Here is a 13380-nt window from a genome sequence, read left to right as displayed (position 1 = left end):
ACATTTTTTTAATATTTATTTCTGACATGTACATATATGAAAACTAAAATTATTTTTAATTTCATTTTAACTTAACTATTTGCGTTAAATATATTAATAACTGATAATTATAACAAATTTGTAAAAATATTAAAAAACGTAAAAAAAGTATTTAATTTAAAATTAAATTTATAAAAAATTTTAGTTTTCGTATATATTAAAAATAATTATGTGGGGAGAAATTACATGGTGGATTTAACAAATAGTAATGTTTTATATATTTCCCTTGTATCGTATTAGACACTATGGTTTAGAATAATAGCACTGATCGAATTTACGACAAATTTGATATGTACATGTGTATATATATATATATATATATATATATATATATATATATATATATATATATATATATATATATATATATATATATATATACACACAGACCTGTGCCCAAGGTTAGATATCGGTTTATAGCGGGAAATCTAGCTTCCCCCTCCCCTCCAAAAGGAGCACTCATGGTTTTAATTGGTCTTCGGAGACGTTCTTCGATAGGGCTCTTCAAGCGATCGGCCATATTTTTACTTTAAGGGGGAGATAATGCTTAGGATGATGACCTCCTAACTGAACCGTACTTCACAGCAAGAAGCACTTGTTTCCATTGCAACACAAGAGAAGTCCTGTACAGAACGGAGTAAAAACATCTTCGTGGAAGGAGGACGGTGGTGTTTGTGCTTGGTGGATAATTCTATTTCGGCGATTCGAAAATGGTATTTTCTCGCGTTAAGCCCCGCCCACACGGATGACTCAGGACGACGACTGCATAAATTATCAGTTGCCCAATCGCACTCTTAGACGTCGCATCGGACACCACTCGACGAAAAAAAAAAAAGACTATAAAAAAGGAAAGAAAAATGTGCTTCTATAACTAATCAACAATTTATTTTCTTCCCTATTTATATATAATTTATTTTCCTCTTCTTATTCTAGCTCACCATTCTTTGAAAAAGAGCCAAATCAAAAAAAAAAAAAAAAAACTCCGTCCGCCTGTTTCCCCACAGGTGAGACTTAAAAGTATTTATTTACCTTGAGAGAAACATTACTCATATAAGTGCTTCTCTATGGTTCAGGGAAAAACAAACAACAAAAACAAGAAACACGAAAAACAAAACAGGAAGACACGTGACCTTATTTTGGTGATATGACTATGGCCTCCTAGTTGACCTCCTCCTTCTCCTCCTCCCTTCCCAAGGTATTGTATTCTCCTAGTGGTCTCACAGTCACATAAATACGTATATAGTGAGCTATATATATATATATATATATATATATATATATATATATATATATATATACGTCGTATATCATAAAAAATATATTTTTTTTTCTTTCAGTATCTACTTCAACAGTGCTCAATACTTGAGTGAAGCTGAGTGGTAGTAGCAGTAGTATATACTAAATATATGTAAAGAACATCATTGACTGAAGTGCTTGTGTTTCATTCCACAGAGGAGTTCATCAGGTCGATTAATAAATCTGACTTATCTCAATACTATTTTTATAAAGTTTTGTATGAAAGGATATTGAACGATTTGCGTTGTGTAGGTTTTCTGTCTTTAACATTTCGTGAATTTATATTTTGAGTAGTGTTGGGACGATAAATTGGAATTAAGAAAAAGCGGAATTTTTGTGATATCGGAATCGGGCAATTGTGTGCCTATTTTCTAATGCCACAAACGATTCTTTTAATTATTTCTTTTTTGTCTTTGTTTCAAAACTTAATTTTTCATTGTTGATACTGACGATAAAATTATGAATATTTATTGATTGTAATCTACCAGTAGAATTAAAATCTATAGGCCACCCCACCCGCACAAGTGTATTTTTATGTTTGCTAAAAAAAATATACGCACATATTACATAGGTATTTAAAATACTGATATTCCCGCCCCCTAAAAAAATTCATAGCTAAATACTAAAAGGTTTAAGAAGAATCAGAATCGGTACTAGTATCGGAATCGGAAAAAAATTGAAATCTACCCATCCATCACTATTCTGTGTGCATATAATTATTCTTATAATATATTTTTAATATGGCTAAAATCAAATTCCGTCCATTTTTGTTTGCATTCTTCGTCAACTGATAATTTATATATATATATATATATATATATATATATATATATATATATCATATGTAATTCTTTTATATTTATTTATATAAGGTTTTAAAAATATTTAACACAATTTTAAGCAGTGTGTGTATATATATATATATATATATATATATATATATATATATATATATATATATATATATGACACACACACAACTATTGGGCACTGCTGGAGTAAATAGAAGTAGTTTATTATTATCATTATTAATAAGCACCCACACAAGGACACGTGAGTGTCTGTTTAATTGCCAGCCGGTTTGTAACTCGTTTGCCTCCCTTCTTTGTTAGGGGGGAAAAATCCCACGTGGTGTGAGGGTACGAAGGAAAGAAAGAATTAGGTCATTTCAAGGGAAGCAACTCTTGCGTCTTTACTCGCTGACTTTGGTATGGTTTTTATACAAGTCTCTCTTATTGTTGTCGTTTCGTTATTGTTATTATTCTCCGTGTTCTATATCATTTTTCTTATTTTCTTTTCTTGTATCTCATTTTGTAAAATACTTATCGCACGTTTTCCCCATTCTTTCCATTTTCTTGTAATTTAGAAATTTAATCTTTTTTTTTTTTCTTTTTCTTTTTTTTTTAATGGTAGAACCGGAAATTGAATTGTGGAAAGTGCATTCTGGGAAATTTCTGATGATTTAATAATAATAATTATTATTATTATTAAATATTATTATTAAATATTATATATCTATTAATATATTTATTTATTTACTTATATTTTGTATATTCCGTTATGAATATATTTATTAAAAAAAACAAAAAAAACAATTAACATTGTTGACCAATCAAAACGTCTACTTTACAACCATCACTACTTCTGCATTTATTTTCCTTTTCCTTTGAACATTTATTTTAATTCATGTACGAAAAAATTAAATATTAAATTATATTTTAAGTTGTCTGTCGTATAGTTCTCATGTTGTAGTATAGTGAAAGTTATGGAAATAATGTTCCAACGTGATGGAAAGATGAAAAAAGAAACTGAAATATGTTTATCAACGTTTCGTCTTTATTTTAAGACTTCCTCGGGAGGATTGCATTGAAAAAATAAAATACCAGTACAATATTAAAAAATACAAACGCAAGTATATTTTTAAATGTTGTATTCGTATTTTTTCTTCAAATCCATCATTCCGAGGAAGTTTTGAGATAAAGACGAAACGTTGATGAACATATAATTTAGTTTTATTCCTTTTTCCTTTCACCATATAAATGCCCTCTTGCAGTTTAGATAAATCCAAATATGAGAAAAGTATTGAGACACATTTAGGGCTACCTACACCGCTTGTAAGAATGTAATTTGATTGGTGATTGAAATTGACGTAATCATTGTAAAAGAATTTTAAAATGAAAATAAAACAATATTGAAATTAACGTAATAAAATTAACGTGAAACAGTATTAAAAAAACAATATTGAAATTAACCGATTTTTATTAAATACAGAAACAAATAAACATAATTAGAAATGATATTGTTATCGGATACATAATATACAAGGAACATTTTACGTCATGTAATTCTTGCGCCGTTAATAAATAACCAAGAATTTGTTCTACTTGTGCGTGCTGCATTTTCGATATTTTTTATTCATTTTTTTACGATTTAACAAAATGTTAATGATTTTTTTCTAATTTTAAAATAAAGTAAAATGTTTAACTTCCAATAGCTAATCAAATTGCATGACTTTAAAAAAAAAAAAAACTTTTTAAACATATTTTTATAATAATAATTAAGTAATTAATAATTAAACAATAATTAATATTTTTTTTAGCAATAATTTAATTTTTTCAAAATTCTTACAATAATTACATTAATTTCAATAATCAATCAAATTACATTCTTACAAGCTGTGAAGCCCCATATATATCCTAGTACTTTCCTCCTGTTTTGGTTTATCTAAACGGCAAGATATATCTCACGTAATAAAAAATCTTAAACTTTTATGAACAAGTTTTATATAGCTCTACAAAGATTGTATTGAGCACTCTGGGAGTAAATATAAAAAATTTTGGGCGCTTTTTCTGGATAAGAATAAAAATTTAAATATTGAATTTTAATTAAAATCAATGGTATCTACTTAAGTATCATGTCGAAATTAGTAATATATCAAGAAATTAATCTAGTAGAAAATTATTAAATTTCCGAAAAAAATAAGTTGTACGTAAACAATAAACAAATAATTTTGCGACTTTCCGAACATTTTTATTTTATTTTAGTAAACACACTTGTAATTTAAAAATTCTATTTATTTATTTATTTAGTTTATTTATCTGACAACCGGAAGCTCAGTTTTGGAGAATGTGCATTCTGGGAAATTCTTTTTGTTTCTTTCTCAATCATTATTTATTTATCATTATATTTTTTTTTTATATTTATTAAAATACTTATTGATTTACTTATATTTTGTATATTCCTTTATAAATACATTTATTTAAAAAATAAAAAAAAAATTGAAATTAAACTTTCAACTAATGAAAATTACATTTTCATAATGTTTACTTCCGAAACTATTAATGTTTCTACTACTTGCGTTTCTCTTTTCCTTTGAACGCTTATATTTTAATTTGTGTATGGACAATTTTAATATTGTTAAATCAGATTTAATATTTACTAAAATTATTTTACTCCTTCATTAATGTTTATCGTTTAAGTCTTCTATTTTAAAATTCAAAATTATAACCTAAAAACAAAAATGATTTTGGCGTCTGAAATTTCAATGTGATTTCAAAGCGTTCAAAATGCCGATTCAAAAATTTTAACTTAAAAAGTTCAAAGGTGGAAAGTCTAGTGTCACGGTCCATTTGCGCTGCCGATCCAAAGATAAAGTGTTTTCACCAAAGAAGCCATCAAATTTCTATGTAAGTTTAACGTATTTGAACGTCCGACTCGGTCAACTGAAACGACCCCCCCTCCAACCACACACATTAAAAATTAACTTAAAATGTTAGTGCTTGTTCAAAGAAGCGACAGATCGATGTTAAAAAAAATGTCCTTTTAAGCCCTTGCTTAATTGGCATTTCGAAAATAGTAATATATTTAAAAAAAAGAAAAAATTATGAATATTCATCAAGTAGAACAATTGCTATTGTGTTTTTAGTTTTAAAAAAAAGTCTTTCTATATCGGCTACACATGTTGGACGCCATTGAAGAATCTGAAGTCCTACCTAATTAATTATTCCTGGTAAACCAAGTGCAAAAGAAATCCAGGCAATTGCACTTTAGGAAACAGCGAGGATACTAAAAAGAGCTCTCGGTCGGTTTCAATAAAAAGCAGGGCAATGTTGGTAGCTGGTCTGGTTGCCTCATACCCCAGCATTACAATTTTAAAAGAAAGAAAATGAAAAGAAAAAAAAAATGTGATCTAAAATATGCTTTCTGAGTTAGGTCCCTTCTTTCTGCAATCTTCACGGTCTAATCTATAACATCTATGAAAAATGCAATTTTCTTAGATTATTTAACTATTACTTTCTACTCTATGAATTTTCGGCAGACTTGCCGTTTAGTCGTACAAATTACCTCCAACCCTGTTATAAAAAAGGGGCATGTTGGGTCGACACCGGTGTATATATCGTAAAACTGAAGTTTGTTTATATTTACGTGATTATTGAAAATGTAATCCTGTGATATAAATTTAATTAAAATTAACCACGTTGTTTAAGAAATAAAAAAGAAAAATAATGCAAGATGAAGTTTTAAAATGATTAAGTGTGTTTTATTTTATAATTTAAAAATAAAATCATTGAACAATATAAATAAAATGTTGGTTTTGTTCTCGAAAAGAAATAATGAAAGATGAAGTTAAATATTGAATTCTTGTGGAGATGCAGTAGGTGTATCAGAATTTGGGGGGAATTTTTGACACTCCTAACACGAAATTGCAAATAAAATATAAAAAAAAAACTCATAATTTCTCTTTTAAAAGTGTGTTGTTTATTTTCTTTATGGAATACACTTCCAAAATAAACTATTAAAGTAAACAACTTTAAAAAAAAACAAAAGAAAACTGAACTCGTAAAATTTAATTGATTTCATTACGTAAAAAAAAAAAAAAAAAATTATATATATATATATATATATATATATATATATATCTGCATGAAGGCGCGCCGGCACTTTGTAAACACTTTTTGTTTTTTAAATAAAAAATAATATTTCTATTATTTTTTAAACAAAATAGAAATATTATTTTTTATTTAAAAAACAAAAAGTGTTTACAAAGTGCCGGCGCGCCTTCATGCAGATATATATATATATATATATATATATATATATATATATAATTTTTTTTTTTTTTTTACGTAATGAAATCAATTAAATTTTACGAGTTGATTTTTTTTTTTTTTTTTTAACTTTAAAAATCTATCAAATTTAAATTTGTATATTTTCATGGTCAATGTGAAATTTTATGCTCTTTCCAATAAAGCGAATATAATATTTTAGACAAACGGTTTTTTTTTTTTTTTTTTTTTTTTTAATTCACCCCCCCCCCCCCCATTTTGAAATGTCTATTAAAATTTTAATAATTAATTTACTGACAAAAGTTTTATATATCACAAATTGAAGATAAAAAGATCCATAAATAATATATTGTAAATCAAAACAAAAAAAAAGTGTTTTTTGGAAATTTACCTGTAAAGTCCAAAGTGTAAAATCTTTTTTCTTTTTTTTTTAATTGGAACCTTATGTTCTGTTTATGTTGTCCAGTAAGTATTGGATGCTGACGACAATTTTTTCTATTTCATTCAATGTTTTCTTTTTTTTGGATATTAAAAAAAAAAAATTCACTCGATAAACAAGAATTAAAATATATTAAATCAAAAGTTTATGTATTTCTTTGAGAAGATAAAAAAAATTCCTCGACTTTTTTTTTTTTTTAAGGCAAAAACTTATAAGTAAAATTTGACTAGTTTTCACCTATGGGGACATATTTCTTAATGCACAAGGCTAGACAGCTAATGCGATCATGTGGTTTTTACTTCCTTCTGTCCATCCGTAGTTCTAAACAGGAACACTACTTCTGGTGTTTCGATAAGAACGTAAAAATGCTTAGGTAATGGCGTTTTTGTTTTTGTTTTTTCAAATAGTCCTTTTAAAAAATTCTTTTATTTAAAAAATAAATGGAATTTAAAATATAAATTCTTAACAATGATGAATGGAAGTACACATTAAATAGTATTTTTTATAGGTAAGTGATTTTTTTGAATTTATATTGATTTTTTTATAAGCGGAGTAAGTAAAATTTCGTTGATTTTCTTCAAATCTTTTTTAAAGAAAACCGATTAAAAAAACAAATATTGCATAATTTGCTATTAAACATGTTATTTTAAAAAAATTTTGTCTTTGCTCCTTTAAATCCATAAGTCGTGTTACACCGGCAGGAAGAATGCCACTTGATTGGATAGTGAAATTGGCGTCATTTTATGAATAAAATTAAATATTGAAATTGACAATATTAGAAAACAATATTCTTTTTTATTAAATAATTTTATTAAATACAGGGATTTATTTTTTTAAATGATAGTTAAAATTCTTTTTATTGAAATAAACAACAAACAAATAAAGATAATTACTTTATTTTAAAATGTAAAAACATTAATTAGGTCTAAAAAAAAAAATCGAAAATTATCTTTATTTGCAAACAAATAAAGATAATTTTCGAAAAGTGTTTTCTACCATTGTCAATTACAATATCGTTTCATTATCATTTCTAATTATCTTTATTTATTTGTAAAAAAAAATTTTTTTTTTTAAATCTGTTTTCTAGTCATTTTCAATACCGTTTCATTATTAGCATTTCTCATTATTTTTATTTATTTGTCATTTTATTTATAAAATTACATGGATGTGATTCAATAAAAATAGGTGCGGGCAAAAATAGGGGGGAGGACTTAGTTTTGAAAGCCGATTTATCATAATTTTTTTGTAGGTTTCCGACTACTTTTTGATTGAATTTGAAAGATTAGAGACTAAAGTTAATTTCCTAAAGGAAAAAAATATTTGTACACGTGAAAAAAGTTATGAAAAATGTTTTCACGGTGAGCTAATCAATTCATCTAAATTTTGAAGTTTAATAAATTCATTTTAAAAATCCTTTAAAAGATAAATATTAGTTTTCTGGGTCTATTTCAAAGATAATTAGTAAAGTAAAGTCCTAAGGTATTGAATTAAATAATAATAAATAAAAAAACACGTTGTTTGTGCAAAAATAACTTAATTGACCCTCAAAAACAAGTAATTTACTGTTTGCCAAAAACACAACAAATAAAAGTTTGTAAACATGATTATAAGGAGGCCCAAAGTTTTAACCAATCGAAACGCCGTTTCAAAATGAAGTCCCGATAGTAAAAGGAAGTAGGGGTGTCAGATTTCTTTGTTTTTTCCCAGACGTGCATCCATACATTCCTATTCTGAACGTTTGTATCAATTTTTATCATTTTTTAATTAAATTATTTTTTATGCTCCTGTTTTTAATTTTTTTTTTTTTTTTAATTATTGTTTGAGATTATATAAAAATTATGTTATGCCAGAAATTCACATTCTTGCAAGCAAAGAAATTATTAAAATCTTGCATATAAAAATTATGCGAAATCTATAATTTAAAAAAGTAGAAATATTATTGCTATTATAATTTTTTTTTTTGTGTGTGAAAATATTAAATAAACAATGCTTAATTCAATGGTAATATTGGTAGTTCAAGAAATTCATTTTTCTTAGAGTTCCATCAAATTCATTAATACAGACTTTAGGGGCTTTTTTCGTAATGCTCCTGTAAAAAAAATTAGTTCTTTTGTTACAAATTACGATGCTTTACTTATATAAAAAAAGCAAAAATAAATTCTTGTGTTTTTTATTTACTACTGAAAACCATAACTTTAGTAAAGGTTTATTGTTTAAACAAAATAATACATTTCCACTCGGATTTTAATAAAAATAATTAGTTACTTATATTCCGATCATTATTTGATAAATACTGAAAATTTCATTAAAATATGTTAATTTCCTGATTTTTGGTGATTTTTTTTTTTTTTTTTTTTTTTTTTTTTAAGTAAAGGGAGTGGTCAAAATGTTTATACATTTTGAGCATCGGCATTCATTTTGCCTGTACCTAATAAAAAATAGATCTAAACTGCTAAAAATCATTTTTTTTTTTTTTTTTTAATTCCTGTATTTAATAAAAAATATTGTCAATTTCAATATTTAATTTTATTTATAAAGTGACGCTAATTTCACTATCCAATCAAGTGGCATTCTTATTACCGGTGTAACACGACTTATGTTCCATTTTCTTCTTCATATTTTAGTTTCCTTAAACTGCAAGAGGGCCCCAAAATTTTCTTTATATTGTTCAATGTTTTAACTTTTAAATTATAAAATAAAACACATTTAATCATTTTAAAACTTCGTTTTTCATTTATTTTTTATTTGTTAAACAACGTGTTATTTGCATTGTTTAATGTTTTAAATGTTTAATCATACAATAAAATGTTTACATTATAAAATGAAACACATTTAATCTTTTTATTGGTTAGACAATGTGGTTAATCTAAAAAAAATTATACATAAACAAACTTTTGGATATATTCTGGTGACAACTCAACGTGTCCCTTTTTTTGATAATAGGGTTGGAGACTATTTGTACAACAAACGGTAAATCTGCCAAATCGGTTTGTCATCTCTCTTTTAACAAGCACCAAAATTTTTTTTAGGTTATGTTGAAGTTTTCAGCTTCAAGATGGTTGCTGTAGGAAGAAGTCATCTGAACCGAATTAGTTTTATAACAATTTGGTGTATTTAATAGTTTAATTATCAAACAATAACGTAATGATTAAGTTATAGTTTGGTTGTCTATGAAGTCTTTTTTTTTATTTTGTCTTTTCTCTTAAGAAGTCAATTTTCATAGGAGTTCACTTATAAGTTGTCTTTCCATTAATATAGCATTTGTAATACATAGTACGTGCAAAATGAATGCCGATGCTTAAAATGTATAAACATTTTGACCCTTCCCTTTGCTTAAAAATTCACCAAAAATCAGGAAATTAACCAATTTTAATGAAATTTTCAGTATTTATTAAATAATGATCACGGAATGTATTGAAGCCATTATTTTTATTTGGATCTGTATTATGAAATGTATTATGTTTTTTAAAACAAAAAACACCTTTACTAAAGTTATTGTTTTCAGTAGTAAAAAAAAAAAAATTTAGTTTTGCTTTTTTTATGAAAATAAAGGATCGTAAATGTAAATTGTAACAATAAAAAAAGCAAACAAAAATGAATTTTTTCAGGATCATTACGAAAAAAGCCCCTAAATCTGTATTAATGATTTCGATAAGAAAAATGAATTTCTTGGACTATGGATATCATGATTGAATTAAGCATTGTTTATTTAATATTTTCACACAAAAAATTATAATTGCAAAAAATATTTTTATGCTTTTTTTTTTTTTAGATTACATGTTTCATGTAAATTTTATATGTAAGATTCTAATATTTTCCTGAATGAACATGTCACTTTCGGCGTAACATAATTTTTATATAATCTGGAAAAAATTAAAATAATGTTTAATTTAAAAGCAGGAATAAATAAAAATAAATAAATTTAAAACATGATAAAAATTACATAAACGTTTACAATAGAAATGTATCGATGCACGACTGGGGACAAAAAGAAAACCAACACTCCCTATCTCCACCAACTACCTGACGTCATTTTCAGACAGCTTTTTGATTTTCTGACATTTTGGGATTCCATAGAACATATTCTTAGACGACTTCATTTTGTTTTGGTTTGTGCGAAGTAGAATCTCTCGATTTTGGAGGCTAATGAAGCTATTTATTTATTTTTTATTTTTTTGTACAAACAAGGGTTTTTTTTTTTGGTTTTTTTTTATTTAATTCAATATCTGAGGACTTAAAAAGTATTAGGTCTTTGAAATAGACCCAGAAAATATTTTTTTAAAAGGATTTTTAACAATGAATTTATTTAACTTTAAAATTTAGCTGAATTTGTCAGCTTCCGATGTCGCCATTTTTGCATTAAAACTGTTTTTCACGTGTAAAAATATTTTTTTCCTTTTGGGAATTAACTTTAGACTTTAATCTTTCAATTTCAATGAAAAAGTAGTTGGAAACTTAGCAAAAAATTATTATAAACCAGCTTTCAAAAAATATGTCCCTATTTTTCCCCACCATTATTGCTCGTACATAATACAAAATCTTTTTAATAAAACTTTGGTACTTGTGCAATCTATGGACCTTACTATTTTCCAAGTTAAATTCCATTTTTACATCTTTTGTTTATTGTTAGTTGAAAATACAAAATAATGAACAAAGCCATCTCTCTTCCCCATGTTAAGAATTGTTTTCTAAATAATGACATTATTTCAGCACGGTCCGTAAGCGTCACTAGTGCAAAGACTTCAATTAATGCTGATTAAAACGAAACTAAAGAAAATCTTGCGGAGATATCTCATTAACTGGTTTCTTAATTTTTCTAATTGTAAAAAGATTTCATAAATTCCCTAGTAGAAATCCAATGTGACATTTATTAGGTAGATTTCTCTAAGAATATTATTTTCAATTTTTAGCGAGTATCGAGACTCCTCAGATAACCGTCTGATGCAAATATTTTTTTCTTGTTCTCACTTAAGACTCGCCACTACTTTTGTTTCAAAATAAATAAACGCTTTAAAATAAGTTAAAACACCGAAAACTTATCCAGACAGGTAGAAGAGTAATTTATCTTGCTTTTGGTAACATTTCTTTGCTATATATTTGTTTCTTGATCACTTTTTCAATTTTCTATACTGTGAAATGCCTGTTGTTGCAATGACAGCCATCTTAAAGCTGGAAACTTAAACTATAACCAGGGACATGCAGGGGGGGGGGGTTGCTAAGGGTGCCCAAGCACCTGCCCCTTCTACTGTTTTGGAAATGGCCTTTTCAGAGGCATGTATTATAGGCCTGTGCCCCACCGAGACACTTTTTTTTTTTTTTTTTTTTTTTTTTTTTTCACTTGAACACCTGCCCTGAAAAAGTTCTTTGCACGTCACTAAATATAACCAATTTTTAAACGAAAATCCACTTTCATCATAAGAACGTTTTTAGTAAAAAAAGGGTCAGGAAGTGGAGTTTAGCTGTGTTGAGAACAAGGTTGATTGGGTGTGGCTTTATTTATTATAGACTGTTTAAAAATACTTGTGCAAATTAGGCATACAAATGTCAGTCTCTTGATCTTTTGTCTGTACTGTATAAAATGAATGGCCAATCCCCAAAATGTATAAACATTTTATTCCCTCCTTTTCAATTAAAAATTCAACATCAACTGATTTTAATGAAATTTTCAATATTTATAAATTAACGATCACAGAATATAATTAACCAATTTTTTTTTTTTTTTTTAATCTTAGTTAAAATGTATTTTTTGTAAGCAAAAAATACTTTATTTGAAAGTGCTTTATTTATTTATTTTTAATAAGAAATAAAAGTAGCAATACACATGAATGATAAAATGCTTTGGATGATCAGATTTTAAGGGGTTCTGCTAAAATCATTTTTAAAAACAAAAGCACTTTAAGTCCTCAAAATACAATTGTTTTGTTCGAATCAGTTAATAATAATGTACATTATATATTTTAAGAGTTTTAAACAAATAAAGTGATAAAAATGTGAGCATCATAAAGCTACGTTTTCGGGAAGGTTTCGTAAAAGACTCCCCCACCCTTCCAATTGCTGGTACCGCATTTGTATTAAGAATTTTGTCATGAAATTTGGAAACTAACTAGAAGAGACGTTACTGTTATTAGTTTAGGGTGTCAGAAATCTTTTTAACCATTCTTTTTGTGTGTGTGTGTGTGTGAAAAAATAATTTTCAACGTGATGAGTATTGAAAATTTTTCTTTGGACACTCACTGTTAGATAAAACAATCTTTTTACTGTTTTTATCCATTAAAAGTATAATTGTATGCTGTTTTCTTTTGTGGTAGCTAGCAATTTAAAATCATGATACTCGGAAAAAAAAATCGTTTGAGTGTAAGTAAGACTGTCTTGTAGTATTAGTAGCAGCGATAGCACGGTGTAAACGGACTTTTTTTTTTTCTTTTTATTTATTTTTATATTTTTTTTAATATTTTTTTATTCCAAAATGATTTTTTTTTTTAATTGAAAATATGAATATAAAAATGTTCTTACATCAAGAATGGGAGGTCTTACATGTTT

The 13380-nt window shown here is 26.3% G+C and overlaps 1 protein-coding gene across 8 annotated transcripts in view; it reads left to right on the top strand.

The window, feature by feature from the left end:
- Positions 1-13380, top strand: part of LOC145268816 (uncharacterized) — a 121657-nt gene that overhangs the window by 45433 nt on the left and 62844 nt on the right. Inside the window, exon 1 of one of the 8 annotated variants that reach the window (XM_080124452.1) lies at positions 489-1043. The exons of 5 other annotated variants lie outside the window; for them this stretch is intronic. The gene's annotated coding sequence lies outside the window, so the exon portion shown is untranslated. Of the gene's footprint in view, positions 1-488; positions 1235-4804; positions 5022-13380 lie in introns of those variants that run through there. 2 more of the 8 variants (XM_080124450.1, XM_080124454.1) reach the window with 2 other exon arrangements.

Source organism: Euprymna scolopes, chromosome 44 (genome assembly GCF_053919585.1).
Source record: "Euprymna scolopes isolate OS-2025 chromosome 44, ASM5391958v1, whole genome shotgun sequence".
Lineage (NCBI taxonomy): Eukaryota > Metazoa > Mollusca > Cephalopoda > Sepiida > Sepiolidae > Euprymna > Euprymna scolopes.
Note: the sequence above shows the minus strand (reverse complement) of the source record. Positions and strands in the feature narration are given on the sequence as shown.